This window comes from Sminthopsis crassicaudata, chromosome 3, assembly GCF_048593235.1.
Source record: "Sminthopsis crassicaudata isolate SCR6 chromosome 3, ASM4859323v1, whole genome shotgun sequence".
Classification (NCBI taxonomy): Eukaryota; Metazoa; Chordata; class Mammalia; order Dasyuromorphia; family Dasyuridae; genus Sminthopsis; species Sminthopsis crassicaudata.
The window spans coordinates 171,193,408-171,199,528 of record NC_133619.1 but is presented as its reverse complement, the minus strand read 5'-3'; the positions used below and the strand labels follow the sequence as shown (position 1 = coordinate 171,199,528).

General features: G+C 35.1%; 1 long non-coding RNA gene across 4 annotated transcripts in view; it reads right to left on the bottom strand.

Moving 5' to 3' along the window:
* Nucleotides 1-6,121, bottom strand: part of LOC141560810 (uncharacterized) — a 1,071,928-nt gene that overhangs the window by 151,831 nt on the left and 913,976 nt on the right. The window lies entirely within an intron of this gene.

Genomic DNA, 6,121 nt, shown 5'->3' with positions numbered 1-6,121 from the left:
AACAATAAATGCAAAATAACTTCTGGGTAAGAATAGAGAATTAACAATTAGAAGATGAAATCAGGAAGCTGGAGTAGGTGAGCTCTAACTGTTGAGACAGAGAGCTTTGCTTTTGGAATCAAATTTAGAGGGCTCACTTCTAGTAATCAAGATAAACTGGTTAAAATAGAAAGCTACTAGAAAAACTGATAAGCTCCTCATTGTCCTACTGTGTTCCCTGTGGTAGCCCTCTTTCACAAAGATATTTCAGCGTCTTTAACCAGCCACTGTGTCAGTTAGGAAAAGTAGGGCTTCCTATGTTTAGAATGTTAGAATGCTAGGCTTAAAGTCAGGAACACTCAACTTCCTGAGTTCAAATGTGTCTGTCCTCAGACACCAGCTGTGTGACTATAGGCAAGTCACTTAACCCTATTTGCTTCAGTTTCCTCATCTGTAAAATAGACTGGATAGGGAAATGGCAAATCACTCCAATATCTTTGATATAAATGGATCATGGACGAGTGAAAAAAATGATTTAAAAACAATAAAATCAATCTCCACAGGGGGTGTATCATCCTTCTTCTTTTTTCTTCCTATAGTTTTGAGATTCTTTCTTTGGGCTCAAATTTTTCTCTCTGAAATGTTTTAAATGGAGACAAAAGAAAAATATAGAAGTGGAAAAGTTTTTTTGTTTTGTTGTTGCTTTTTTGCTCAAAGGCCAGAGGTAGTACAGAATAGCAAATAGGTGATTTTAGTTAAGGTATAGATTTTATGAGGGTCAATAATATTCAACCATGGTAAGAACTAGATTGAGGAAGCTAGGTGGCGCCATAGTGCATAAATGTCAGGCCTGAAATTAGGAAGACTCAGCTTTGTGAGTTCAAATCTGACTTCAGACACTTAACTAATTGTGACCTCAGGCAAGTCACTTAACTGTTCCCTTCAGTTTTCCCAACAATAAAATGAGCTGGAGAAGGAAATGTCAAGCTACTTCAGTATCTTTACTAACAAAATCTCAAAAGGAATTACAAAGAGCTGGAAATGATGAAATGACTGAAAAACAAAGAGCTAGAATATGAAGGATTTTAAATGGCAGAGAGAATGATCTAAATTTACATATGCATTTTTAAAAAGCAACCTAGATATGTAAACTGTGATTACATTATATATAGGTGACTTCAATCAAGTAAAACTGAAAGCAGCATAACTATAAAACAAGAATATTAAGTGAGGGGGGAGGGAGGAGAAGCCCTACTTATGAATAAAATACATGGACTCATATCAAGGCAAGAGTTATTTTTTAAGTTCCATACTATATACAGTTCAGTGGAGAAACCTAAATGACATTTCTGCAGCTAGCATCTGTGAAAATAGCACTTAGCAGCGTTACACAGTAGTCACCATACATTAATTCCCTCTCCCATCACTTAATTACATCACCTTTAAGATAGACGTAGAATGTAATTAGAGATTTGAACAGTTCACAGTCAGATCACTTAAAGTAACATTGTTAATGGGCCCTAGAAGTTCTCTCTTTAATATTGCCAGTGTTATAACTTCTAATTACCTTAATAATTAGGGCTGTGCCATGCATGATTGAGGTAACAGTTCCTAACACTAATGGGTATTAGAGGTCTTGTACAAGGCATGTTTTGATCTTCTTGTCTAGTTGCTTAGGGTCGAAAGGAGCTATTTGTCCTTGGAAACATAGTGGTTGCTATGTGGTGGCCCGGACACAGCCATCCTTACTAACCACTGTCCTGCTGCCACAGCCACTGTTGTTTTCATTGAAGAGTGAATGTATAAACTCTATTCACTAAAAACTACTTAGGAAATGCAAATGTGGTGCCTATGTATGGATTTTTCTGAATTTAAAATGTTCCTGTTGTTAGTACTACAAAATAACAATGTAAACTCAGATGTCAAACCAACCAGAAGAGAAATAAATAGGTACCAAAGAGGGAAAATCCCTTTTTTTAGGCAGTTAATAATCTGCTAATTGACAAAGGTGAGAGATTTCAAAGTCAGTAAAAAAAAAAAAAAACAAAAACAAAAAAAAAAAACAAAAAACAAAAAACAAAAAAAAACTAGAGAGGAAACTTGTTCATTCCTGATTCAAAAATCAAAAGGGAAGAATGGAACTTTAAATGAATCTGAGGGCTTCTGAAACATTCAAAGATTTTTATACCTGGAAAGGGACCTTGAAAGTCCAACCCCCAACCCTCCCTCTACCACCATTTTTTTTTTAAACAAAGGAGGAAACTGAGAGAACTGCTAAGTGATTTATTTAAGGTCACACAGTCAGTAGCAAACCTATGACTCAAATCTTGCTTGCTCAGTGAATTACTCTCTTCCCTATACCACACTGATTCTTGCTAATAATTTAATCTGAATCATTTTTAAAAGCCTAAAACCTTATTAAGCTATAGAGAATAGAGAGTAGAGAGAAAAAATTTTGGAGGTGAAAATATAATTATAGACCTATTTTTGAAAAACCATAATCATCATAATTGTTGGTCAGGACAGCTAGAATTAAATTCTGTTCAAGTAATAGAACAGGTAGGAAAGGAAAGATTTGTAATCACCCTAATAATAATGGAACTCTAATGAGTAACACTAGAGAAGTAACAGATCTGGATTTTAGTCAGCTGTTTGATAGGTAATTTCCCAATTCTTGGAAAAATAGCTTAGTATCATTGTTTTGCATGACTATACAATCAATTTCCAGTTCTTTGCCACTACAAAGAAAGTTGCTATAAATATTTTAGAACATATGAGTTCTATTTCTTTTTCCCTTAATCATCTTGGGGAACATGCCTAATAATTAGATCTAAATTTTAGATATTATTTTCATATATTATTATTTATTATGCATTTTATTTTTTACAAAGTTTTATAACTCTTTGGACATAATTCCAGGTTGTCCTTCAAAATGGTTGAATCAGAGATTTTATTTTTCTTTATGGGTGGTGGATGGGCAAGGAAGAGATTCAGAATGAAGTAAAATGAAATTGAATTTTAAAAAGAACTTCAAGATTGTTTTTTAAAAACTAGCTTAATGTCTTTAGTAGGAACTCACAAAGGAATGACTCAGACAAGGAAATATGTCTGCCATTCTCATCCTCATGCTTTTGCACTGGATACCTTTGCTTGTAATACATTTGCTTTCTCCTCAATTTTTTCTCTTAGATTCCCTTTGAGATTGCTGTTCAGTCATTTTTTTCAGTCAAATCTGACTCTGTTCCTATTTTGGGTTTTCTTGGCAAAGATATTGGAATGATTTGGCATTTCCTTCTCTAGTTCACTTTACAGATGAGGAAACTGAGGCAAACAGGGTTAAATAACTTGTCTGGGGTCACACAGCTAGTAAGTATTTAACACCAGATTTGAAGTCAGGAAGATGAGTCTTCCTGAAGTCAGGCACTCAAGCACTGCCAAGAATCCCTAAACTTTCTCAAAGCTCTGCTTAGATGGTACTTAACACCCAGGTCTTTCTTTTCTCCATCCTACATTCAACTACTATAATATTACTTTCCCTACAAAAGTATCTTCTCTTTATTATTTACATATTTTGCACATGCTTATAAGAACATAGATTTTGTGTTGAAAGGGAATGTGAAAAAATCACTCAGTATAACTTTCTCATTTTGCAGATGGGAAACCATAGCTTAACGAGATTCATTCAGAGAATAATTGGGAGAAACAGGTTCTCTGATTCCAAAATTCAATTATACTGATGAATTGTTGGGACCATAAATCTGAAGAACAAAACAATATCTAGTCTACTGCTTGTTAATGGGGACTACAGAAATGATACTTTTTGATCCTTAGCATTGTAGATTGTAAACTGTGGTGACAAAAGAAAAGATCAGACTACAAACCATTATCCATGGAAGAGATAGATGAGACTAGATAAATTCAACTCTACCAAGGGAGAAAGGAGTGTGAAGGATTGAATATGTGGCCAAATCTACTCTCCACAATGATACCATTAGTGTTCTATACTGTGTTTATACATTTTTGTTGTTGTTGCTGTTTAGTCATTTCAGTCATAACTGATTCTTTATGACCCCATGTGGCATTTTCTTGGTGAAGATACTGGAGTGTTTTGCCATTTTCTTCTTCAGATTATTTTATAGATGAGGAACTGAGGCAAAGTGACTTGTACAGGCTCACACAGTAAGTATCTGAGGCTGGTAGATTTGAACTTTGGTCTTCATTACCTAGCTGCCTCAATAAAAAAATCAAGTGTCTCTAAGGTCATCAAGTCCCATCCCCATATGTTATAGATGAAGAAAATGAAGACTAGATAGGTAAGTGACTTGCTCAGAATCGCACTGCTACTAAACATGTGAAAGAAGAAAGATTCAAATTCAAGTCTTCCTGATTCCAATCCACAAATATTTTATTCAATACTGCTTCATTAAATATTTATTGAGTACTTATTATTGTTAATACAGTGTATCCTCATGCTAGGCTCTTTGAAGATGCCAAGAAATATAAAATATGTGTTAGCTTAGTTTAGATGCTGAGAAGTATAGAATTTGTACATTATATAGAAATTTTGTATTCTAGTCAGTGAGATATAACACAGTCACATAATGCCCTTATAATAAAAGGTATCAGATGTTTCAAATAAGTGTTGAAAATAGTGAATTTTGTAGGAGCTTAGAGAAGTTAGGGTTGTCTGGAAGGAGGTAGAATTTTAAACTAATGTGAACTAGCAATGGGAAATTTGAACAAACAGAAAGTAGCAATAAAAGGCTTATATGTCTCACTGGAAAGTAGAATTGAGCCTGGGATGGAAAACTTTGTTAGCAAAGTATAATCCTAGAGAAGGGATTGTCAAACTGATAAAACTTTCTATGGTGGTATTTATATACTCTGTTGGTCTGAGGACCAACCTAGGTCAATTGTGAGAGTCTTATCACCATGTTGGTCATAGCACAATGAATTTTTAGACTTAGGACTTATTCACTAAGTCTTGAAGGGCCATGGTATGTGTGTAATAAGTACGCACATTTGTGCATGTTCAGTTGTTTCAGTCATGTTCAACTCTTTGTTCTTCCTATTTGGGATTTTCATGGCAGAGATACGAGAGTGTTTGCCATTTCCTTCTCTAGGTCATTTACAGGTAAGGAAACTGAGGTGAATAGGATTAAGTGTCTTGTGTCTTGCCCAAGGTCACACTAAAGTGTCTGGGGCTAGATTTGAGCTCACAAAGATGAGTTTTAAAGACTCCAGGCTTGACACTCTTTCCATTGCATCATCTAACTGTCCAAATATTTATTAGATGCCTTAGAACTGGGAATACAAATAAAGAAAAAGAAAGTGAGTCCTTGAGTTCAAGGAGCTTACAAAGAGGGAAGATGACAAAAACAAAAGGAAATTAAAAATGGGGAAGAGGAAGAGGAGGGAGAACTGAAGACTTTGATCTCCTTGGAGTCAAAACCAAGCTGAGCTGCTGATGGAAAATAGAATTTTACCTAGGAAGTTCTGAGCCTTTTATACAGGAAGATTTTGGCAGCTCCACACTTCATCCCTCCAATTAGAGGAAAAGATAGCTGAGGGTTAAAAAGCTGAGTCAATCTGCATGGTAATGATATTTGAGGTCATCAATTGGGTTCTGTGACACTGAGGAAATCCAAAATGCTTGAAGTAAATAATAAGAGAAGCATAACTTTCTAAGATGGTTGAGAAATATTGTGAAAAAAAGATATTAAATGACATGGGGAAATTGTGTTATAAATATGTCAATTTAGTTGGGGCAGAGAGAAGGGAGGAATAGAAGAGGAAGATGGGGCACTGGGAAAGAAAAAAAAAAAGATGAAAACCAGACTGTGGAGAGTCCTGAATGACTAGCTAAGTAAGGAGTTGAGACTGTGTTTAGTAAGGAGTGAAAAACCATCAAGGTTTTAGGGAAAGAAAAATAACATGATGAAAGCAGTAATTTAGGATGATTAATTTGGCAGCTGTGTCAATGGATTGTAGAATGGATTGTAGAGGGAGAGACTGAAAATAAGGACAAAAGTGATAGATGAGCAAAAGATGACTAAGGTTTTAGAGTCTGAGGGATTCAGTGAATGGTGTTGCCCATCCCCAAAGACAAAGACAAATAAATTCTTAGATTTCTTTTGCAGGA